This window comes from Ranitomeya variabilis, chromosome 8 (assembly GCF_051348905.1).
Source record: "Ranitomeya variabilis isolate aRanVar5 chromosome 8, aRanVar5.hap1, whole genome shotgun sequence".
NCBI classification, from domain to species: domain Eukaryota; kingdom Metazoa; phylum Chordata; class Amphibia; order Anura; family Dendrobatidae; genus Ranitomeya; species Ranitomeya variabilis.
The window spans coordinates 19,182,671-19,208,954 of NC_135239.1; the positions used below are offsets into that span (position 1 = coordinate 19,182,671).

At 42.4% G+C, this 26,284-nt stretch overlaps 1 long non-coding RNA gene across 1 annotated transcript in view; it reads right to left on the bottom strand.

The window, feature by feature from the left end:
- Positions 1 to 15,850: 15,850 nt before the first annotated feature.
- Positions 15,851 to 26,284, bottom strand: part of LOC143788779 (uncharacterized) — a 112,221-nt gene continuing 101,787 nt past the window's right edge. The window contains exons 2-3 of the long non-coding RNA XR_013218735.1: positions 25,563 to 25,644; positions 15,851 to 16,538 (exon numbers count right to left, since the gene is read on the bottom strand). This is a non-coding gene — a long non-coding RNA (uncharacterized LOC143788779). The remainder of the gene's footprint in view (positions 16,539 to 25,562; positions 25,645 to 26,284) is intronic.

A 26,284-nucleotide genomic window follows, 5' to 3' on the forward strand; every position in this document is an offset into this window, starting at 1 on the left:
GATTTTGGAAAAGAAGGGATAAGGGGGGGAAAAATAAAATGCCAAGTTTGTATAAGAGCACTGTTGTGTTACCGCCGTCCTTCGGCGGCTTTCATCGGCAGTTTGTTCTGTCTGACAAAATTCGAATATTTCTAAAATCAATGTTTCCATTGTGGGCCAATAAAGAAGGCCACAATGCGGAGAATTTTTTGGAAAATAGATAGACACAGCTCGTATTGTTTGGCCGGTTCTTGTTTTTTTTTGATGGATAAAGACGATTTTTGTTCTACAGTTCACCACGATTCAAGTCTTAGATATTGAAAATATATGTTTTTTAATTTCCAAATATATTTCTGCTGCCCCTCCCCTCCCCTCCAAACCAGACAACACAACATATCTGGCCAGGAAATTAAAAAAAAAAAAAAAGAAAGTCACGTCCCAAAGTTTTTGCTTTATGGCTTTTGTTTTTTGAATTAAAGTAAAGATTTCCTTCTCTGGTGTCACAATCTATTAGCGGTCGGCGAGCCCAATGCCGAAACACCGGTTCCTTCAAGACTGAATATGCAGCAAAACTGACGGTGTGTGGAAGCTGACACAGCCGGGGCTGTATGACTGCGTCACCTACAATCAACCCCAACGCGTCCCCTGATTAAACATGACACCAGGCAATATTTTCAACATTATTAGAAGGGAAAATTAATATTTTGAGACATCAGGGATCTTTGAGTCGCTGTCGATCAAACAGGAAGCCTAATTTTCTTCTTAGCGGATGGATGACTCCCCGCGTTAACCCCTTCACGGCAACAGATAAAAATAGCTCATGTGCTCAGTGGCCTTTGTTGTGTCTCTCTTTTTTTTTTTTTTATTAATTTTTACTTTTTTTTTCCTGTTCATTATTTTATAGTCTTGTCTGTAGCCGAACGCTGTGATTTTCATTCCTACCTATTATTTATTAATGAATTCTAAATGACTTGACAGTGGATGAATATTAAATTGAGTATATCATTAATTATGTCTGGGGATATCTGCTTTATTAAAAAAAATTTAAAAAATAAAAATCAGATTGTTAAACACAATTTTACTTTTACTTCATAATAAGAGAAAAAAATAGTTCAAACAAATATGACCAGAAAATGTATAACAAATGTAGAGTTTATGTCTATTTATTAAATCACTGTCAATGTAAAAAATAATTTAGAAATTGACAGAAATTGGATATAAATTTAGAATCTGTGTACTTTTTTTTTTTTGTTAAAAAGCAAATTAAAAATATTTGCAGTAAAAACAATTTAAAAATAATTGAAATATTTAGAATATTTATATATATGTATATATTTATATGTAAATTTACAATTTTTTGGCTTTATTCTTCTTAGTTTATATATATAAATATATATATATATATATATACAGTATATATATATATATATATATATATATATATATATATATATATACACTGGATCAATATAGAAAACATTCACTTGTGACAATGTCTAACATTTAAAAAATGCAATACAATGCACAATTTATGGCCAAGGATACCGCTGTTTCTGGAAGAAGGAAGGAGCCATGTTTTTTTAAGCTTATGAAAACCTAAATCTATGAGTGTGTACAGAATAGATTTACACATTGGATCCTGTGGGCAAACCCTGGATCAGATGGGCTACCATAAACCCACCAGGATTGAGATTGACGGATAATCATTTAGGTACAAAGTATTGTCTCCCGCAATTAGAAATGACCAAACATAAGTGACCGGTCCCAGCCTCAAGTCACCCTCCTTCCTAATACCTGTTTTCAATTTTTTTGTGCTTGAGTTAGCAGGTTGTAAATTGGTGGTTGGATGATGTAGATGGCCTATTTGGCTAAGATATAACAGTTCTCATTCAAGGTCTAAAGCCCCATACACATTAAATAGCTGTTGGCAGAACAATCGTTCGTCCAGGGGCTCCTGCGTTTTCTATGAGAGAGTTGCTGCCAGACTGTTTTGCTGGCGGCATATCTTCTGGAGAACAAAAGAATTGACCAAGAGTTTTGAAGAGTTATGAGGCTTCCATATGGGGCATTGTTGGGAATCTCCTGTAGGTGGGACAGTTGGGAAGCTCTCATACGTGAGATAGTTGGGAGGCTACCATTTTGTGGAAAGTTATGAGTCTCTCATATGTGGGATAGTTGGGAGGCTCCCATATGTAGAAGAGTTGGAAGTTTCCCATATGGGGGAGTGTTGGGAGGTTTCCATATAGGGGAGAGTTGGGAGGTTTCCATACGTGGGATAGTTGGGAGACTCCCATATGTAGAAGAGGTGGGGGATTCCCATATGGGGGAGTGTTAGGAAGTTTCCGTATAGGGGAGACTTGGGAGGTTTCCATACTTGGGATAGTTGGGAGACCCCCATATGTAGAAGAGTTGAGAGGTTCCCATATGGGGGAGTGTTGGGAGGTTTCCATATAGGGGAGAGTTGGGAGGTTTCCATACGGGGAGAGTTGGGACACCCTCATATGTAGAAGAGTTGAGAGATTCCCATATGTGGGAGAGTTGAGAAGTTTCCATAGGGGGAAAAGTTGGGAGGCTTACATATGGGGGAGAGTTGAGAGGTTCCCATATGTGAGAGAGTTGGGAGGCTTACCATATTGGGGAGAGTTGGGAGGCCCCATATGGGGGGAAGTTGGTAGGCTAACATATGGGTGAGAGATGGGAGGCTCGTTTATGGGGGAGAGTTGGGAAGCCTCCATACCTGCGAGAATTGGAAGACTACAATATCGGGGAGAGTTGAAAGGCCCCATATGGGGTAGAGTTGGGAGACTCTCATATGGGGTAAAAGATTGGAGGCTCTCATATGGGGGAGAGTTGGGAGGCCTCCATACCTGGAAGAATTGGGAGGCTATAATATCGGAGAGAGTTGGGAGACCCTCATATGGGGTAAGGTTGGGAAACTCTCATATGGGGAAGAGATTGGAGGCTCTCATATGGGGGAGAGTTGGGAGGCTCCCATATGGGGGAGAGTTGGGAGGCTACTATATGGGGGAGAGTTGGGAGGCCTCCATATCTGGGAGAATTGGAAGGCTACAATATCAGGGAAAGTTGGGAGGGCCTCATATGGGGTAGAGTTCGGAAACTCTCATATGGGGAAGAGATTGGAGGCTCTCATATGGGGGAGAGTTGAGAGTTCCCCATATGAGGGAAAGTTGGGAGGCTACTATATGGGGTAGAGTTGGGAGGCCTCCTTACCTGGGAGAATTGAGAGGCTACCATATTGGAGAGAGTTGAGTGTCCCCCATATGAGGGAGAATTGGGAGGTTTCCATATGGGGGAGAGTTGGGAGACCCCAATATGGAGCGCCCCCAGACGCAGGGCCGCGGGGTACTCGATACCAGGCCTCTCTGTCTCGGTTCTGGGGTTGTCACGGTGGCTAGACCCGGTCCGTGACCCTGCTAAGGGGCGTCCAATGAAAGATGTAGTGGTGGTGCGTGGTGCAAGTCGCGATGAATAACGAGGACACAGGGTTTCAGTCTCTTTACCTCTTTACTGAAGGCTTCAGGATCCGCAATCCAGAGCACTGCTAACAGGGCTGGCTGAGACTGGCCGGTCCGAAGGCACATCCAGAGTTCCCTTTGCAGGTGGAAATCAGTGCCTACCTTCTAGCGCCTGTGTGTTGTAGTACCTCCCTGCTGAGCACCACGGGATTGTCCTCACAACTGTTGTGTGTGTTTCTGATGTTATTTCTCACAACTCGTATCTGTTCTGATGTTCTTCTCCGTCCCCCAGATGATATGGCTAGGACGCACCCGTATGACGGGTAGGCCTGGAGTTCTTCCGGGACCCTAGAGTCGCCCCTCTCCCACAATTGCCTCCTATGTTTGCTTAGGTGATTTAGGTGAGACAGCCAACCTATAATTAACTGTCCTGCCGTTGGTTAGAAGTAATGCGTGGAGCCCAATACTTCCTCGGCGTTCCGGCCACCGGCTACGCGCCTCAGTAGGATGTTGCCTCGATCTTACGGCACGACTCCTATTGGCTTTATCTCCTTTGTGCTGTGATCTCGTTTCCCACTTCTCCACAATAAACTTTGCTTCTTGTCCTTTCTTAAGATACTGCCGCAATGAAGTGCAGGCGCGGTCCCGTAACGTTCTTTCCTGTTCGCTAGGCCTCTGTCAGGATCCCACCCCTGACAGGGACCCCCCTGAATCTTCCCCTGCAACACCCTCTGCCACAGGGTGTTGCCTGGTTCCAACCCAGTCAGCTTCTCTCTAACTTTCTGTCCGACCCCCAGTTTTACCAGATTGTGAGGAGTGGCCTAATACATAGAACCCTTTGCTCCCCCTGGAGGCCAGACTGTGAAGTGTATTGGTGTCTGTGATACCTGGTCAGGTGAACTCCTTCAGTGCCATCAGACGTACCATCACTCCCCTTAGCGGCGGAGCAACAGTACTGCAACGACCAGGACTCTGGGGCGCTGCAAATACACATTAGACTGTTGGCCAATCCCAAAACAAAGGTTAGCGGCTGACAAAAAAAAACACGTAAAAGTGGATGCCCGTCCTATTTCCACTGGACCCAAGTGGAAGAGTACATACCATAGGTTGAAGTGAAGGACAGCATCCTGTCAAGGTGAAAATTTTTTTTCTTTATTATGCCATAAATGCAACATTTCAACCTCAAGGGTCTTTTTCAAGCTTGAAAAAGACCCTTGAGGTTGAAACGTTGCATTTATGGCATAATAAAGAAGAATTTTTTTCACCTTGACTGTTTGCTGTCCTTCACTTCAACCTATGTTGGCCAATCCCATCGATATCAGTGGGTTTGGATAACTTTAGTCTGTGTATAGGGGCCATAAAGGTATTTTGGTGGCTCCACAAATGCAACAATTCAGTACATTTCATATGTCGGTCGCGTTCAAGGTCTTTTTGCCTTTGGTATAAGTGGAAGCGCTCACCTTCCCTCACGCCGCCCATGTCTCATTCGCCCAGGGAACTATCTGTGACACGGTCATTGTACTGATTACTGATTAATTCGTCTACTTTCGGGGAGACAAATGTTCTGTGTGTGTATGAAGAATGGACTGAAATGAGTAATATAGATTTTGGAAAGCTTGATTAATGTGTTGATATTGTAGTGCTAATCTTTGAGCGTAATCTTTCCTAAAATGCCCCTCGTTCTTTCGATAGCTGGAGAGAGAACTCTCTTTCATCATCCTGTTAGGTTCCTTGTCTCGTGCCATTGTAGTCGCTCCGTCACCTGTGGTGTTGGACACAGACCCTTCTTTTGCATCTGTGGTTCCTGATGGCTACCTCCCTGCTGATGTTCCTTCAGCGATGTTTAATGAGATTCGTTACAAAGTGTGCTCCATTATTAGGGCAGGCTCCTCTGTCATCGCCGGGACATTTTACACCTTTTTGACTTTCTAGAAACTAAAAAAATTTATATATTTTTAGATATTTCTCAGAAATATTTTTTGAGTAAAATGGCTCATTGGATTATTGATGAGTTATTTCATTTGCCAATTTGCTGACCCACAGAATACAATGATTTAGTCAGGGTACACAATATATAAATGTGCCCAGCAGGGGGCGCATAAATGGCAAAACTTAGGTCAAATTAACGCGCTCATCTTTGTGATTAATATAGGTTATTTGTTACATAGTTATATCCGCGTTATCTGCCAAAGAGGAACCCTTATAAACAACGACATAGACAGTAACAATCCCAGTCTCCGTCACACTTCCAGTATCAGTGTATTTATCCAATGATGTCGCTATCAGTCCTGCTGAGACATGTAGTGCCCCAAACAAAAATCATCAACAATACTGTTACAAGTTTCCCTTAAGGAACAACCGGACATAGATCAGCACTGCCGAACAATTAGTTTCCGATTGGGTGACGTGTGACCTCCAATTAATATATCATATACTATACTGTGTGTAGAGACTTGTCCCATACACTATGGAAAAGCCAAAGAGTGCCACATTAGAGAGAGCCCCAATATTCAGTGCACCATCAGAGAGAACACCAATATTCAGTGCACCATCAGAGAGCGCCCCAATATTCAGTGCACCATCAGAGAAAGTCCCAATATGCAGTGCACCATCAGAGAAAGTCCCAATATTCAGTGCACCATCAGAGAGCACCCCAATATTCAGTGCCACATCAGAGAACACCCCAATATTCAGTGCCCCATCAGAGAGCCCAAATATTCAGTGCCGCATCAGAGAGTGCCCCAATATTCAGTGCCCCATCAGAGAGCGTACCAATATTCAGTGCCCCATCAGAGAGAGCTCCAATATTCAGTGCACCATCAGAGCGCTCTCCAATATTCAGTGCCCCATCAGAGAGCGCCCCAAGATTCAGTGCCCCATCAGAAAGCTCACCAATATTCAGTGCCCCATCAAAGAAAGTCCCAATATTCAGTGCACCATCAGAGAGAGCCGCAATATTCAGTGCCACATCAGAGAGCTCCCCAATATTCAGTGCCCCATCAGAGACAGGCCCAATATTCAGTGCACCATCAGAGAGAGCCCCAATATTCAGTGCCCCATCAGAGAGAGCCCCAATATTCAGTGCCCCATCAGAGAGCACCCCAATATTCAGTGCCCCATCAGAGAGCACCCCAATATTCAGTGCCCCATCAGAGAGCACCCCAATATTCAGTGCCCCATCAGAGAGAGCCCCAATATTCAGTGCACCATCAGAGAGAGCCCCAATATTCAGTGCACCATCAGAGAGAGCCCCAATATTCCGTGCACCATCAGAGCACTCTCCAATATTCAGTGCACCATCAGTGATTGACTGAGTATACAGTGCCATCATACACAGTTTCCCACATGCAGTTCTTAATCAGACGGTATCCCAATATACAGTGCCCCATCACAGAGTGCCACCATATCTAGCTTCTGGGTACTGTATATAGTACAGTATATACAGTACCCAGTTTAGACAGTGGTGCCACATACTCTAAACAGCCAGAAATTGTCCCATATACAGTGTCACACACACTGACAAGTAAAGGGTGACAATCTTTTGCCTTTCAGCAATATCTCACCATCCACTTCTGCTTCCAACGTCAGACCACCATCATTTTATAGACAATCATCTTGGCTATTTCTTACATAAATTTGACTTGCAGTTATTCAGCATGTGATTAGTTATGCAGATTATTATTATTATTATTTATTTATATAGCACCATTGATTCCATGGTGCTGTACATAAGAAGGGTTACATACAAGTTACAGATATCACTTACAGTAAGCAAACTAACAATGACGGACTGATACAGAGGGGCGAGGACCCTGGCCTTGCGGGCTTACATTCTACAGGATTATGGGGAAGGAGACAGTAGGTCGGGGGTTGCGGCAGCTTCGGTGTTGGAGAGGCGGTAGCTCCAGTAGTGGTGAGGCGGCAGCGGGGTCAGTGCAGGCAGTAGGCTTTCCTGAAGAGATGGGTTTTCAGGTTCCATCTGAAGGATCCCAATGTAGATCATAGTCGGATGTGTTGGGGCGAAGAATTTCAGAAGATGGGGGATATTCGGGAGAAGTCATGCAGGTGGTTGAGTGAGGAGCGAATAAGTTTGGAGGAAAGAAGAAGGTCTTGGGAGATTAGTTCAGAGATATATGGAGGAGACAGGTTATGGACGGCTTTGTAGGTCAGTATCAGTAATTTGAACTGGATACGCTGAGGGAATGGGAGCCAGTGAATAGATTTGCAGAGGGGGGAAGCGGAGGAGTAGTGAGGAGAGAGATGAATTAGTCGGACAGCAGAGTTAAGGATGGACTGGAGAGGTGCAAGGGTGTTAGCAGGGAGGCCGCAGAAAAGCATGTTGCAGTAGTCGAGACGGGAGATGATGAGGGCATGCACAAGCATTTTAGTAGATTGACGGTGGAGGAAAGGACAGATTCTGGAGATATTTTTGAGCTGGAGGCGACAGGAGGTGGAAAGAGCTTGGATGTGCGGTTTGAAGGACAGGGCAGAGTCAATGGTTACTCCGAGGCAGCGGATTTCTGGTACGGGGGAAAGAGTGATGTCATTAATTGCGATAGATAGGTCAGGTATGGAAGATCTATGAGATGGAGGAAAGATGATGAGTTCAGATTTGTCCACATTGAGTTTGAGGAAGTGAGAGGAGAAGAAGGAGGATATGGCTGATAGACACTCCAGGATTCTGGACAGCAGAGCGGTGACGTCTGGGCCAGAGAGGTAGATCTGAGTGTCATCAGCATAAAGGTGGTACTGGAATCCATGGGACTTTATGAGTTCTCCCAGGCCAAGTGTATAGATTGAGAAGAGTAGGGGTACTAGAACAGAGCCTTGGGGGACTCCAACAGAGAGAGGGTGGGATGAGGAGACACTGAATGTGCAGTTAGAAAGGTATGAGGAGATCCAGGATAGGGTGAGGTCTTTGTTGCCAAAGGGTGAGAGGATCTGTAGTAGGAGGCAGGAATCAACTGGGTCAAAAGCAGAGGACAGGTCTAGAAGGAGGAGTATTAAGAATTGTCCGTTAGCTTTGGCTGTAAGTAGGTCTAGGTAATTTTGGTCAGGGCTGTCTCAGTTGAGTGATGGGGGCGGAAACCAGATTGTAGATTGTCAAAGAGCAAGTTAGATGAGAGGTGGGAGGAAAGTTCAGCGTGGATGTGCTGCTCCAGGAGTTTGGAAGCGAATGAGAGCAGCGATATTGGGTGATAGCTGGACATAGCTGTTGGGTCGAGGGTTGGCTTTTTAAGGATAGGCGTGATTGTGGCATGTTGGAAAGCAGAAGGGAAGGTGCCAGAAGTTAGTGATAGGTTGAAGAGGTGGGTTAGGGACAGGATTATAGTGGTGGGGAGGTTGGGCAGGAGGTGGGATGGGGTCACAGGTGGTGAGGTGCGGTTTGGAGACGAGACAATTAAGCTTCTCTTCAGTGATGTTGGATAGGGAGATTATGGGGTTTGGACATTTGTTGTGAATTCCGTTCTTGCGCTCCCTCCGGTGGTTGTAAATGGCACTTTTGTGAATTCTGCCCTTGGGCTCCCTCCGGTGGTTTTAAGTGGAACTGCTGCTCCTTGGGTTTAGCATTAGCAGCTGCTTCCACTGATCGTCTCTCCTGGCTCTGCTATTTAGCCTGGCTCTAGTCTTCAGCCAGTGCCAGCTGTCAATGCTTCTTGGTTGGATTCAGATCTCTCCTTGGATTTCTCTGATAGCCTGTCCATTTCAGCAAAGATAAGTCCTTGCTTGTTCTTTTGTTGTCCACTTGCTGTGGACTTAATCGTGCAGCTCATGTTATGTTTTTTCTTGTCCAGCTTGTCAGTATGATATATTCAGCTTAGCTGGAAGCTCTGGGGAAGCAGATTTGCCCTCCACACCGTGAGTCGGTGTGGAGATTTTTTGTAAACTCTGTGTGGATTTTTGTTAGCTTTTAATACTGACCGCACAGTATTCTTTCCTGTTCTGTCTATCTAGTTAGAAGTGCCTCCTTTGCTCAATCCTGTTTTCATTCTGTGTGTGTCATTTCCCTCTCCACTCACAGTCAACATTTGTGCGGGGCTATCTTTCCTTTGGGGATTTTCTCTGAGGCAAGATAGCTTTCTGTTTCCATCTTTAGGGGTAGTTAGTTCTCAGGCTGTGACGAGGTGTCTAGGGAGTGACAGGAACATCCCACGGCTACTTCTAGTGTTGGTGTTAGGATCAGGAACTGCGGTCAGTACAGATACCACCTTCTCAGAGCTCGTCCCATGTTGCTCCTTAACCACCAGGTCATAACAGACATTGATCTGGTATACAAAGGAGTTGTGGTGGTGATTCTGGTCATGTCACTGCATTGTTACTGTTTTGCTCTTAAAAAATCTAAATTTTCATTTTTATTACTTTGTTGGTATTCCAAAAGACATACTGATAGGGAATGTAGATTGTGAGCCCCATTGGGGACAATGATAATGTCTGTAAAGCGGAATATGATGGCGCTATATAAGCAAAGCATAATAAATAGTAATAATAATATTTTGTAAATCCACCTTTGGCTTTCAACACTCTCAACTTCACTGAGACCACCATCGATCCTGGTCAGGTATTCAACACCTTTGGTTGTGGAACAACATCATATTATCAGGCTTCCTCCACCGAACTTCACAGTTTCTTCAATTCCTTGATCTGTTAGCCCCTTCTTCCCTCGTTTCTTCCAGACCCATTTGCACCCATCATAACCATCTATTGACTTTCGGCTCATTACTCCAAATCGCCCGTTTTCAATCTTCTACCGTCCACTTTCGGACTTTTTTGCAAACTTGAGCCGACGCTTCTTCTGACGATATTGAAATGTATATAACGCCCTAAACAGAGAGAACCCTATATACCAGTGTTCCCCAAGTCCAGTCCTCAAGAGCCACCAACAGGTCATGTTTTGAGGATTTCCTTAGTATTGCACAGGTGATAATTGCATCACCTAGACAGGCAAGCATTCAATCACCTGTGCAATACGAAGGAAATCCTCAAAACATGACCTGTTGGTGGCTCTTGAGGACCGGAGTTGGGGAACACTGCTATACAGTGCAATTCCACAGTTGGTTTTTTTTAATCATGTTCCTAAATGCTAAAATTAACCACTATGATTCTCCAGGTCATTACGAGTTCATAGACACCAAACATGTCTAGGTTATTTTTTATCTAAGTGGTGAAAAAACAAACAAATATTTTTTTTTTAAATGGCGCCATATTCCAAGACCCATAGTGTCTCCATTTTTCGTGATCTGGGGCTGGTTGAGGGCTTATTTTTTGTGTGCCGAGCTGACGTTTTTATTGATATCATTTTGGTGTAGGTAAAATGTTTTAATCACCCGTTATTACATTTTATTGCAATGTAGCGGCACCCAGAAAATTGTAATGCTGGCGTTTTGAATTTTGTCCTTGTTATGCCATTTAGCGATCAGGTTAATTATTTTTTTATATTGATAGATCGGGCGATTCTGAATGCGGCGATACCAAATATGTGTATGTTTGATTTTTTTTTTTTTATTTTGAATGGGGCGAAAGGGGGATGTTTTGAACTTTTATATCTTTAAAAACTTTTTTTTTACTTTTTGCATGTTTCAATAGTCTCTATGGGAGTCTGGAAGTTGCAGTACTTTGATGGCTTCTGCTACACACAGTTAATGATCAGATCGCCTGTGTGTAACCGAAATGCTCACCTGCTATGAGTGCCGACAATGGGGTGGCGCTCATAGCAATCTGGCAATTGCATCCACAGAGGTCTGCTACAGACCTCTGGTTGTCATGCCGACCCATTGGTGACCTACGATCATGTGACGGGGTCACCAATGGGCGGAGCCAGTGATGCGCCTCCTGTAAGCGCGAGTATAATGACCTGACCAGACTCCGCCCCATACACGCAGTGCATCTATATACCCACCAGAGACCCCACCACTACTTCTCATTCCCCGTCCATCTGCAGGGAGCGGACAGATGATTTTTTTACACCAATGTACTAGTTGCCCCCCTCAATTAACATAGACAGAAAAACATTGCAGCGGAGACAATAATCCAAAGATATGATAATATTGAATGACTAATGGCAATGAAAAAAATCAATGGGACACTGGATGGAAAAACTAATATTCCTCCATTGGCTTCGATAGTAAAAACTAATGTTTTCCCTCCATTGAAGTTGATGGATTGTTGTTGGAAAAATTGATGAAAGTGACGACAACTTTTCTCTTTGCTCGTGTCAATTTATCTTCTGCTATGAGTGTAGAGGTTTAATAGTGATTTATGTGGTCTAAGGGTTCACTTACTTTGTAGTCGTCGTAGATCTGTTATTATTCCCCCCTATGTGGGTTTCTTCCATTACACGATGTTTATTACATCTCAGGCTGAGGTTGTACATTGTATCGTTTTGCTTCTTCTGGCCTCCGCCATTGTCATGCATATCGTCTTAAACAATTATTTTATCAGGTCACTGGATTTGGAGCAATTGCCTTTTTGTAGTCCAGAATCACACCATTAAGGGTTTAATTGGAAATGCCAATCACAAGCTGAGCTGTTCTTTATTCATTGCAGTATGGATCTAGTATCGAGCAGTTAATTACAGTCTGTATTGACAGCGGGAAAGACGGCACTAAGGACTTGTGACTGGTGGGTAAATACTGTAACTAGACAGGGAAATGTGATTGTAGCCAAGCGGAGAAACGAGCAGAAGAGACAGAAAATAACAGAAAACTGCAAACATTCCTCCGTATTATCAAATATTGTATAAAAAGCAAGGTCAGGGGTAGTGTAATTCATCTAAATGACAGCTTACAGAAAGAATTACTGCACTACAAAATGTAAATTTATACCCCAGAGCTGCACTCACTATTCTGCTGGTGCAGTCACTGTGTACATATATTACATTACTGATCCTGAGTTACATCCTGTATTATACTCCAGAGCTGCACTCACTATTCCGCTGGTGCAGTCACTGTGTACATACATTACATTACTGATCCTGAGTTACATCCTGTATTATACTCCAAAGCTGCACTCACTATTCTGCTGGTGCAGTCACTGTGTACAAACATTACATTACTGATCCTGAGTTACATCCTGTATTATACTCCAGAGCTGCACTCACTATTCTGCTGGTGCAGTCACAGTGTACATACATTACATTACTAATCCTGAGTTACATCCTGTATTATACTCCAGAGCTGCACTCACTATTCTGCTGGTGCAGTCACTGTGTACATACATTACATTACTGATCCTGAGTTACATCCAGTATTATACTCCAGAGCTGCACTCACTATTCTGCTGGTGCAGTCACTGTGTACATACATTACATTACTGATCCCAAGCTACATCCTGTATTATACTCCAGAGCTGCACTCACTATTCTGCTGGTGCAGTCACTGTGTACATACATTACTTATGCTCTGATGTAACCTAATTCTTTAGAAATGAACGAGTATTCATCAGCTTCACCATATCTGGCTATGGGTAAACAGATGATAACTGTTCTTCACTGCTGTGCTCTCACACACTATCTGTAATGTTTATTCAGTGTGTTATAGCTTTAACTCCTTATCTCTATTGCTAAGCTGTCAACTGTGACGTCCTCTCACTTTACAGATGCATCCAATAATGGCTGCTGCATTCCCTGCCTCTGCTTTTATACAGGATAGGATTGTTAGTCCTGTTTGTCTATATTATACCATGTGATGTAATAGCTGCAAGTCCTCATGGAGAAGCCTGCACGGTTGCACCAGAGGTCATGTGAGACTTTTCCAGCTGATGCAACCTTCTGCAATGTGTCAAACGGCGGTGATTCTTTTAGGTGATTGCAAATTATTTGATTTTGCTGGATTTACTGAAAGTCAGGACTACAGAATCATCGCTGGGACCCCCTGTGACATTACACTGCCTACAACCTATGGAATCCCCTGGAATAGCCGTTTCTATCTGGTCCTAAACACTACGGCCTCTCTGTTCAGATGCACATGTGCCATTTACCCAAAATAACCGCTCTTTTGCCTCGACCCTGCATCAAAAATGATAATTTCACATTGAAAAGCATAAAGATTTTTATGCAACAGCAAACAAAGGCGTCAATATGTTGGGGGGTAAGAGGCAGAGCCCCGAGAGGACAGCGTGTCATTGTAAGCCGAGGACATTAAACATGGAACGCGATGGCTCTGGGATTTTTTGCGGGTTGGGGAACTCTCCAGACATTAGTCAGACATTGGAAATGCTGAAGGACCTCTCAAAGGCCCTTTGTCATGGAGCAAAAGACAACATTTTTGGTGTTTTTCTCCCTCTGTTGCTTTCTGCTATTACAAGTGCACAGTTAATTAGGCTCTGAATGATACGTATTATTTTATGTCTATCCCATCCGGATATGATCCACAGTATATTGTGCTGTGAAAATGTAAAGAATAGACTAATTCTGTTAGTGGGGTTAATGTAATTCACTCCCATTTAGTATAAAGGGACACACAATGGCAGCTTTGTCGGACGCCGCGGGCAGCTGTGCCGGACGGTCAAGATCTCAAGTCCTTTGTAGGACACATAAAAAGGACTTTGTTGTCTCTTCCCCCTCATATTTGGGGCCGTTCAGACAATTTCGAATGTTTTCACAGATAAACAAAGGTATTCCAAACGCTGAGCCTACTTACTGCTGATGACGAATGCCGCCACAATACAAGGAGCTCAGCTCGGCGGGATGATGGGTGGATGGTGGGAGAACGGCCGCAACGTATCACAGGGTTCTGAGTCACTGCGATCATCGCCGTCCTTGTTTCATGTATAAACATTTGGTTGAACTAAGACCCGATGTTGCAAAAGGAAAGACACCTAAATTGGCTACATTCATTAATATTGGAACAGATTGGGTAGATCTGGAACGGAGAATATGGTATGCATGTCCGCCATAATCATATCGTGCCAAGCAGTTCATTTTTCATGCTGTTTTTGTGGCAGATAGTTTCTTGATCAGTTGATTGCAGTAAAGTTGGTGTTACGTACCTGTACCGAATCCGTGCTTTGCTTCCCTCACCCTAGTCCACTAGACTCTGTTGTCTTCACGTCAAGCTTTGCAGATGGCCCGGCATGATCCCATGAGAGCATCCGCTCGGGCCTATATAAGGTTCACTGTGATGAACCCGCACCTCGCCACACGTCACTATTAAATTAGAAGGATCACGTAGTGCGGTCTCCCCACTTTGACCAATGTGATGTTACGCACCCCCTGGGGACACATAAGGTCAGCTTAGCACAGTTTTACACAGACACCCCCTGTCCACATGGGCCCAGTGAGGCATACTCGCTCACAATCCTGGCAGGCTGAGCGCTAGCACCAATGAAACAGAGCGCTGCCAGCCCGACAACACTGCCATCAGTTCCTCGTTAGATATAAGCCCAGTCTATTAATGGGATCAGAAACCAGCCCTGGTAGCATGGAAAGTTAAACAGAGAAATGGACATGTTGATTCGTGGATCAAGATAAAAGCTCAGCCCAAGGTTAAATTATATACTTAATCGCCTTAAGGGCACACTAGACAATACACTATATATACAATTTTTATAAATATACAGTGGTCAGATATGCAAATACAATAGTGGTAGGACAAAAGATATAAGCAGATGGATCATGCCAATTATCGGTTTGATGTTAGACCATATGTGTGCTGGGTAGCAAGGGGCATGGACTGCCAGCTGATACTTCGTTTCTTCACAGCATGTTACTCAACATGGCCCCCACTTTCCAAGTGAACTGCAAACATAACAGAGAGAAAAGTCACATGGTCGTACACTAGCCTTTATCCCCTTTGGGTCACTACCCTTCTGCCCCCTGGGCTGAACCTAAATCCCCTCTCCTTGCCTCTAGCAGCTAAAAACTCCAAAACCGAAGATGGGTCATAACTCCTTAATGAACGATGTAAGGGAGGCAGTTTTGGAGCCATCAGATCCGACCGAGCCCCTGCTGCGTGTTGAGACCAAACATAGATTTACTACCTGGCCCCTACTAGCCATTTTACGTATCTCTCCACCCTGTGGTGCTAGAACGGATCGAGACCCTGGAACACATTCGGTTTAGTCCTGTGATCTCGAAAGTGTGACCGGTGAGTAACCGGGATGTACGATAAGTCCATATTCTCCTTATGAAACCATAGCAGACTCTATAATCAATCAATTTCTATAATCAGATGGAGGCATAGGACCATGTCATGGCCCCAGAGGGAAAGCTACTTTTTATTAAAGTGTCCACACATCTCGGATAGTGGTCAGTCAAACACCCTTTCAGTTGACAGCTATCTCTCCTCCAAAGATATGTATGCTCTGAGAGAGTGGCGTAAGCAGGTGCCAGGCATCCTTGGCAATTGTTTATCTTCAACCATATCAATCATTGAGATCCAACAGTGGCTACATTTGAATTTTGGGACACTACCCAAGCAAGGGATACAGTAAGGAGGCAATGCTGGTGGAACATCGAAATTGAGCCTCTCTCCCAAGAGTCAGGAAAGTGCCATGAATATCAGACAAAACTGCAACTGTACATTTTTATTAGTGAGAATATTTTTCGCAACTTTGCCAAAAGGTGACCAAAATATCTTGAGGCGATCTAGTAGTGACACCCACATTTAGTAAAAGATCCACAAGCACTTGTTTTCCTGGATGTCAAGAAGGAGAATTCTAGGATTTTGTTTTCTGCATGCCGTCTCTCTACTGAAAGTCTTTTGTATTGGAGCCCTTCTCTATAGTGACCCAATAAAGTTCTAAAAATTTCTTGAGGATGGCCATTTCTAACCTTGTACAATGTAATTGATTCTTAGCTAGATGTTCTCTATGTAAGCAATAGCCATCTTCTATGGAAAAAATACTTTGATATATTGACCCAAAATTTTGAAATTGCTGAAAGAATATTGTGAAAAAGTTTTCTGTGTATAGAAGAGAAAATTTCCATGAAAGGCTGGACAATGTTAACGCTCTTCAGAAGTGGAGATGGTCTTCGTAGCCCACTTGTGTCCCACCTCTATTGCTCCATATGAGCCCAAGACTTGCATATTGTGGCCAGAGGGAGCACAGGCAGGAGGTCTCCTCTTCTTGCCTCAAGGGGGAAACCTGAAACATAGTAAACAAATGTGTTTTGATTTGGTGTTTCGCACAGATAGTTGTTGTCTCTGGCACACAAGGAATTGTCTTGGATTTGTCTTTCCTGTTACCAATAATTAGACTGTTGTTTACCCCAAACAGAAATGACAAGTTGACCTCATTGAGTAGATTTCTTTTCCCTTCACTTAAAAAAAACCTGCGTGAACTTGAAGGATGAATTTCTAAATGAAGATTCACAAAAATACAGATGTAATGTTAATTAGAGATGATCAAAAAGATTTGCAGTACCTTGTTCCAGTGGCCTCATAATAAGTCTATGACCGCCGGACCAGAGCCCTTTAAACCTGCTCCTATCCTGCTCTATCTTCAGTGCCTCTCCTCCGTGGTTGCCATACCTGGGTCGTGTGAATCTTTATGATCATCTCTAGTGTTAAAGGGGTGGTCCGGAAGTAACATTTACTTTAATCCTAAATGTCTGTCTACGTGGTCATAATCGGATACACTTTAATTAAAATGTCCCCAGTGAAACGAGATGTTTTCAGGGAGCAGAGGCTGCGGTCACTGCCACAGCCTCTGCCCCTACCCTGAAATGAAGCGTCACCAGTGACATCCGATTCAGGGGCTGGGCTAGTCCTTGCTATAATGAGCATTTATCAGTTGTCATTGTGCATTTTTTTATTGCACAGTGACAGTGCGCTCCCTCATCGGCTCTGATCAGAAATTACAAGCCGGCAAGAGAGTGCACTGTCAGTGTGCATTGAACAGAGAAAACTTGGTGAACAGAGACCAGCACCACCTCTGAAAGTGACACATAATGTTCTATATTCCATACATATATGTGTATATCATGACATATTTGTGCTGGCTACAGAAACCATCAAGAAAAAACATAAGAAATAAACATTAGCAAGAGAAAATAGAGACATTAAGGAAACAACTGTGGGCAACTGGGGAATATATCCAACCCCTAATATGAACCATTTATAATAATGGCGTATTTGTATGTGGCAACAATACCTCTGTGTCCTTAATCTAGGGCCTGGGTGCGTATGGTACGTCTGCACCCTTTATAACTACACTGCTCAAAAAAATAAAGGGAACACTTAAACAACAGAATATAGCTCCAAATAAATCTAACTTCTGTGAAATCAAACTGTCCACTTAGGAGGCAACGCTGTTTGACAATCAATTTCACATGCTGTTGTGTAAATGGAATAGATAACAGATGGAAACTATTGGCAATTATCAAGACACAATAAAGGAGTGGTTCTGCAGGTGGGGATCACAGACCACATCTCAGTACCAATGCTTTCTGGCTGATGTTTTGGTCACTTTTGAATGTTGGTTGTGCTTTCACACTCGTGGTAGCATGAGACGGACTTTACAACCCATACAAGTGGCTCAGGTAGTGCAGCTCATCCAGGATGGCACATCAATCCGAGCTGTGGCAAGAAGGTTTGCTGTGTCTGTCAGCGTAGTGTCCAGAGGCTGGAGGCACTACCAGGAGACAGGCCAGTACACCAGGAGACATGGAGGGGGCCGTAAGAGGGCAACAACCCAGCAGCAGGACCGCTACCTCAGCCTTTGTGCAAGGAGGAACAGGAGGAGCACTGCCAGAGCCCTGCAAAATGACCTCCAGCAGGCCACAAATGTGTATGTGTCTACACAAATGGTTAGAAACCAACTCCATGAGGATGGTCTGAGTGCCCGACATCCACAGATGGGGATTGTGCTCACAGCCCAACACCTTGCAGGACGCTTGGCATTTGCCACAGAACACCAGGATTGGCAAATTTGCCACTGGCGCTCTGTGCTCTTCACAGATGAAAGCAGGTTCACACTGAGCACATGTGCCAGATGTGACAGAGTCTGGAGACGCCATGGAGAGCGATCTGCTGCCTGCAACATCCTTCAGCATGACCGGTTTGGCAGTGGGTCAGTAATGGTGTGGGGTGGCATTTCTTTGGAGGGCCACACAGCCCTCCATGTGCTTGCCAGAGGTAGCCTGACTGCCATTAGATACTGAGATGAGTTCCTCAGACCCCTTGTGAGACCATATGCTGGTGCGGTTGGCCCTGGGTTCCTCCCAATGCAGGACAATGCCAGACCTCATGTGGCTGGAGTGTGTCAGCAGTTCCTGCAAGATCAAGGCATTGAAGCTATGGACTGGCCCTCCCACTCCCCAGACCTAAATCCGATTGAACACATCTGGGACATCATGTCTCGCACCATCCACCAACGTCACGTTGCACCACAGACTGTCCTGAAGTTGGTGGATGCTTTAGTTTAGGTCTGGGAGGAGATCCCTCAAGAGACCATCCACCGCCTCATCAGGAGCATGCCCAGGCATTGTAGGGAGGTCATACAGGCACGTGGAGGTTACGCACACTATTGAGCATCATTTCCTTTTTCTGAGGCATTTCCACTGAAGCTGGATCAGCCTGTAACTTCATTTTCCACTTTGATTTTGAGCATCATTCCAACTCCAGACCTCCGTGGGATATTAGTTGTGATTTACGTTGATCATTTTTAGGTTTTATTGTTCTCAACACATTCCGCTATGTAATGAATAAAGATTTACAACTGGAATATTTCATTCAGTGATATCTAGGATCTGGGATTTTAGTGTTCCCTTTGTTTTTTTTTGAGCAGTGTATATACCTGGGCCAAAATGCGAAATTGCACAGAACTGTTTTATAAACGAAAGGAAAATTTTGTTAAAATTGTTGTTAGCATTGATATCAAATTGTGATTTCACAAAATTGCTGTTTTACAAACCTTTGATAAAATGAAACTTTATTACTAATAATTTTGGAATTTTTTAAATTATTCATTTATTTAGTCATAAAACTTATAAGGTGATGAGCTTTGGCCAAAATGTCAAAATTGACCAGATACTAGTAAACTAATGGCCAAACTTTAGCCATAATCCTTTTTTCTTCACTAATGAACATATCTCAGAATTGGCTACATGTGACTAAAGTAAAAGAAATGTTTGACTGATATATGCATAGCAGTCATTTTTTTTTTTTTTTTTTTTTTAGAAATGCATTATTTTTTTCTTTCCCAGCGATTGTTATACCTACAAAGTGACAATTGAATCTGCTGTCATATTAGTTGTCACTTTTGCAAATACTTCTCAGCAGCTGACAAGAAACATTTTTTATCATTGGCTTTATTTCACCAGCACTGAGAACCAGTTTGGTAGGCGCACTGGTTGTCTATTTTGGAAAATGTCTACTAAAAAACAAAATTTGGCAATCTAAGGCTTTGTTATTTTTGGAAAAATGGCTGACATAATGGAAATTTTGTCAATTTTAGGATAATATCCTCTTAATAAATGTTTTCTTTCCTTAATTCTTCACACCCCAAGTGTTGATTGTTTAGATAAATGGACAAAAAAAAATTAACTTTTCCTCAATTGAAGCAAATTTCGATAAAGATCTTAGACCTGCAGATTGTTCTTTTTCCATAAGTGTTGGCGTCAGTGTCTTTATTATTGGAGTTTGGCTTTGGAAGATTGTAAAAGTGTCTTCGGAGTGATTCACTCGGCCAACTTCACCTTACTCTGGGAAATGTGTAACTTCCTAAGCTTTGAACTGGCAGCTGGACACGGAGATACATTGTGTCCTTTTGAACATATTTTCAAACAAAACTGCTCATCAAAATATTAGAATACAGCGACAATTGTCCTTTGTCCCTAAAGTAATTAGTGCCCCCCTGGTTAATGCTGAAGTCTACATGCTGTCTTGACCTTCCTCTACTTTAGTGTCTAAGGTTGTGTCAGAAGACAGAGGGAAGCACAAAATGCCCCAAGTGAAGCTCCGAGCTTCTCGGACTCAAGGACTTCAATTGAGTGGAAGACAATGGCATCAATGTGTCGGCTGGTGGAAAATGCTGTTTATTAAATCCCCATTAAAGGGACACTGTGTTTCCAGCAATGTTATGTTAGTGGGGAAAAACATCTTATGGGATCATTTTGAAACTTAATTGAACATTCTTTTACTAATTATGTAAGTACATTTAAAATGTAAAAGAAATGTAACAATTATTGAATAAAAATATAAACAATTATTTTCGTTGTTTATTGTTATTTTTCATTTAAATTCTATTGACTAATTATATGTAATTTTATATTATCAAAACCTAAACACAATTTCTAATTCTGTAAGTCAGAAATGCCATCAAAGAGCACAAATGTCTTTTATGTGAATATGTAGGAACAGCCCCACAGACCCCCATGATTATTATATAAATATCAGATATTGAGACCTGAGTGCAGCCGTTTATGAACAGCATGTGCAGTGATTAACATTTACTTGCCCGAACAACTTGTAAAGAATGAAGATATGTAGATACACAATGCAATGACTTAGGATCTCACAGATCAATATGAAAGAAATGATAGATAGATAGATAGATAGATAGATAGATAGATAGATAGATAGATAGATAGATAGATAGAGTACAGACCAAAAGTTTGGACACAACTTCTCATTTAAAGATTTTTCTGTATTTTCATGACTATGAAAATTGTACATTCACACTGAAGGCATCAAAACTATGAATTAACACATGTGGAATTATATACTTAACAAAAAAGTGTGAAACAACTGAAATTATGACTTATATTCTAGGTTCTTCAAAGTAGCCACCTTTTGCTTTGATGACATTCTTGCACACTCTTGGCATTCTCTTGATGAGCTTCAAGAGGTAGTCACGGGAATGGTTTTCACTTCACAGGTGTGCCCTGTCAGGTTTAATAAGTGGGATTTCTTGCCTTATGAATAGGGTTGGGACCATCAGTTGTGTTGAGCAGAAGTCTGGTGGATACACAGCTGATAGTCCTACTGAATAGACTGTTAGAATTTGTATTATGGCAAGAAAAAAGCAGCTAAGTAAAGAAAAACGAGTGGCCATCATTAGTTTAAGAAATGAAGGTCAGTCAGTCCGAAAAATTGAGAAAACTTTGAAAGTGTCCCCAAGTGCAGTGGTAAAAACCATCAAGCGCTACAAAGAAACTGGCTCACATGAGGACCACCCCAGGAAAGGAAGACCAAGAGTCACCTCTGCTTCTGAGGATAAGTTTATCCGAGTCACCAGCCTCAGAAATCGCAGGTTAACAGCAGCTCAGATTAGAGACCAGGTCAATGCCACACAGAGTTCTAGCAGCAGACACATCTCTACAACAACTGTTATGAGGAGACTTTGTGCAGCAGACCTTCATGGTAAAATAGCTGCTAGGAAACCACTGCTAAGGACAGGCAACAAGCAGAAGAGACTTGTTTGGGCTAAAGAACACAAGGAATGGACATTAGACCAGTGGAAATATGTGCTTTGGTCTGATGAGTCCAAATTTGAGATCTTTGGTTCCAATCACCGTGTCTTTGTGCGACACAGAAAAGGTGAACGGATGGACTCTACATGCCTGGTTCCCACCGTGAAGCATGGAGGAGGTGGTGTGATGGTGTGGGGGTGCTTTGCTGGTGACACTGTTGGGGATTTATTCAAAATTGAAGGCATACTGAACAAGCATGGCTACCACAGCATCTTGCAGCAGCATGCTATTCCATCCGGTTTGCGTTTAGTTGGACCATCATTTATTTTTCAACAGGACAATGACCCCAAACACACCTCCAGGCGGTGTAAGGGCTATTTGACCAAGAAGGAGAGTGATGGGGTGCTACGCCAGATGACCTGGCCTCCACAGTCACCAGACCTGAACCCAATCAAGATGGTTTGGGGTGAGCTGGACCGCAGAGTGAAGGCAAAAGGGCCAACAAGTGCTAAGCATCTCTGGGAACTCCTTCAAGATTGTTGGAAGACCATTTCCGGTGACTACCTCTTGAAGCTCATCATGAAAATGCCAAGAGTGTGCAAAGCGGTCATCAAAGCAAAAGGTGGCTACTTTGAAGAACCTAGAATATGACATATTTTCAGTTGTTTCACACTTTTTTGTTAAGTATATAATTCCACATGTGTTAATTCATAGTTTTGATGCGTTCAGTGTGAATGTACAATTTTCATCGTCATGAAAATACAGAACAATCTTTAAATGAGAAGGTGTGTCCAAACTTTTGGTCTGTACTGTAGATAGATAGATAGATATTTTTTGTTTGAGGGATTTTCATCCATTCTTTCTTGGAGAATTCCTCCAGTTCTGTGAGATTCCTGGGTCGTTTTGCATCCTCTGCTATTTTGAGGTCTAACCACAGATTTTCAATTATGTTCAGATCAGGGGACTGTGAGGGCCATTGTAATATCTTCAGCTTGCGCCTTTCTAGGCCGTCTATTGTGGATTTTGATGTGTGCTTAGGATCATTATACATTTGTAGAAGCCATCCTCTTCCTCTTTTCACCTTCAGCTTTTTTACAGATGGTGTTATGTTTGCATCAATAATTAGTTGAAATTTCATTGAATTCATTCTTCCCTCTACTTGTTAAATGTTCCCTATGCCATTGGCATCAACACAACCCCAAAGCATGATTGATCCACCCCCATGCTTAATGGTTGGTGAGATGTTCTTTTCCTGAAATTCTGTGCCGTTTTTTCTCCACAAATACCTTTGATCATCATTGGCCAAAGATTTCTATTTTATCCTTATCCGTCCAGAGAACTTGTTTCCAAAATGCATCAGGCTTGTTTAGATGTTCTTTTGCATACTTCTGATGCTGAATTTTATGGTGAGGATGCAGGAGAGGTTTTCTTCTGATGACTCTTACATGAAGGCCATATTTGTACAGGTGATTCTGATCAGTAGCTGTAACTGTACCACAACTCCAGAGTCTGCTAAATCTTTCTGAGGCCATGTGCACACGTTCAGTATTTTTCGCATTTCTTTTCACGTTTTTTCGCTATAAAACACCGGAATGTGAGTATGTACGTTTTTTTTTTTTTTTACTTTTACGCTGGTAACCACGGTAAACATCGGGTTACTAAGCGTGGCCCTGCGCTTAGTAACCCGATGTTTACCCTGGTTACAAGCGAACGCATCGCTGGATCGCTGTCACACAATGATCCAGCGATGACAGCGGGAGATCCAGCGACGAAAGAAAGTTCCAAACGATCTGCTACGACGTACGATTCTCAGCAGGGTCCCTGATCGCTGCTGCGTGTCAGACACAGCGATATCGTATGGATATCGCTGGAACGTCACGGATCGTACCGTCGTAGCGATCAAAGTGCCACTGTGTGACAGTACCCTTGGGTCTGAAACCTTGGTCAAAGTTATATGTGCACACAAATCTCCAAGGGCGCCCAAACTTTTGCATCACACCATTATCCTTTTTGTAGTTTTTAGAAAGTGTAAAAAATGACAACATATTTTTTTTGGCCTAAAATACAAAGGAAATGTGTCATCTTTAACTTTAGGCCTTTTGGAGATCATTTCATCTTCAACTTGCTTTACTGTTCACAATAACATTAAATTTGATCAGGGCGGGGGGTGCACAAACTTTTACATAGATATGGAATGGTAGATACATAGATAAATAATAGATAGATAGATAAAGAGATAGATAATAGATAATAGATAGATGATAGATAGATAATAGATAATAGATAGATAGATAATAGATAATAGATAGATGATAGATAGATAATAGATAGATAGATAATAGATATATTATAGATAGATGATAGATAGATAATAGATAGATAGATAGATAAAGAGATAGATTATAGATAGACAGATAGATAATAGATAATAGATAGATAGATAGATAATAGATAATAGATAGATGATAGATAGATAATAGATAGATAGATAATAGATATATTATAGATAGATGATAGATAGATAATAGATAGATAATAGATATATAGATGATAGATAGATAATAGATAGATAGATAGAGATAGATAATAGATAGACAGATAATACATAGATAATGGGCAGATAATGGATGGGTTTATATTACGCAGTGAGATTTGCCGTCTTCTCACTTTGCATATTAACAACATCACATCAGGGTCCTATTAACTTTTCAGCCATTTTTCAGTGACAAGGAAACCTTTGAAGGGTCCGCGGTGGCCCCCAGGCAATGTGTTACTGGCCAATAAGCCCGTGTTATTTTGCCTATCATAAAAGAGAAAGGGAAATTGGGAGCGTGTCCAGAGGCGGATTGTATTTTATGTCGTGTATACTGGTCCTGCGGGACGGATCCCTGCATAGTACAATGAAGGCCGGAGTGGTTGACGTTCTCTCTCGTTTTGGTTTTATTCGCTCATCTCGTTTAGGATCTGCTGAGCTCAGGACAATGGCCGGCACCAGGTGCTCGGGCGGCCGCCCCTCTACGATTTTTAGGTTTTCTTGTTAGTTTAACCCCTTTGTTTTCTATGGGGGGCTGTAATTCTCTCTGTGACCCTCGGGTTCACAATGTTTTTTTAATTAGCTTGAAGTTGTAAATCTGGAAGGTTAATAGGTTCAGCGGAGAGACACAGTGCATAGCAATATATGGAAGATGTGTATGACTCCCATACTGAGCACATAGTAGGGGCGCCTGATGGGCAACGTGCCACAAAATGGTCCAAAATGACATTCTTGTCTGTAGAGTCTGGAATTAAGACCACAAAAACTTTCAGATCGCCTGTTCACAGTGTTCAAAAAGACAAGAATAACGTTAAAACCCCTTTTGAGAGACTTTCAATAACTTTTGCAAGGATACTAAAATCATATAATCTTATTTTTGTCATTTTTAATAAATATGGCATCACTTTCACTGATATGTGACTCAATATAATGAGGCATTTTGCTTTTCTGGGTGATGGTCATTGCTGAGCTATTGTTTTGGCTTGTTTTCTCTGTATTAGACAGAGGGGGCGCTGTTTCATTAGTGTCTAGGGGAATTTTTGTCTACTAAAGTGGTGAAAGGTGGTACTGCAGGTGATAAAAATGTTACAAAACAATACTATAAGGAAAAATAACATAATACTATTTATTCCTACATTAAAGCGTTTTTCCACTGTATATACAAAATGTGCCATAAATGTCTGACAGGAGGATAATAAGCGTCTCTGTTCTGTGCACTCACCTCTAAACGCTGTTCATCTGGTGGCCGCAGATGGACAGTAAGTTACCTTTTACTTTCATATCTATGCAGGAGTTTTGGAGCTCTGTATCAGGAAAACAAAGCTCAGATCACTATGAAGATATATTAAGAAATTAATCAACGCAGAACATTTTACCTAAAAATGACTTGATGATAAAAGCTGCCATATCAATCATTACAATTTATGCATGACGAAGCCAAAATGGAGATTGTTCCCCTGTGTACATACTAGCAAAAAACCCTCTTTCCTTTTGCCACCACTAGGGGGCCTCTCTGTATACAGCTGTACAGGCCTCCTACTAGGATGATGAAAAGCTGCAGACACAGCGCCCCCTGGTGGCGATACCAGGCAGAAAAAAAATAAGACTGGATTTTCACACAAGATTGCTAATAATTCTGGGGGACTTAGAAGTTTTCGCAGCCGAGAGCGGGATCCTTCTTCTTGTTTTCGGAGAGTTATGAGCAGCCGTCTCCTGGCAGTTAGTTTTAAGATCATCAAATGAGCCTCGTTCCGATATATTTGCAGAAGATTACAGCCCGTCCAAATTGACCCTGAAGGAAGATTTCATTAATGTCCCGAGCTCGAGACTAAAACCGCAAAAATCTATCTCCTCAATTCTTAATGTATCCAGGATGTTTCTAACTTTCTTTTTAATTACAAAGCAAAATGACTGAAGTCTTCTTCATCCCAGGAAAAATGTCCT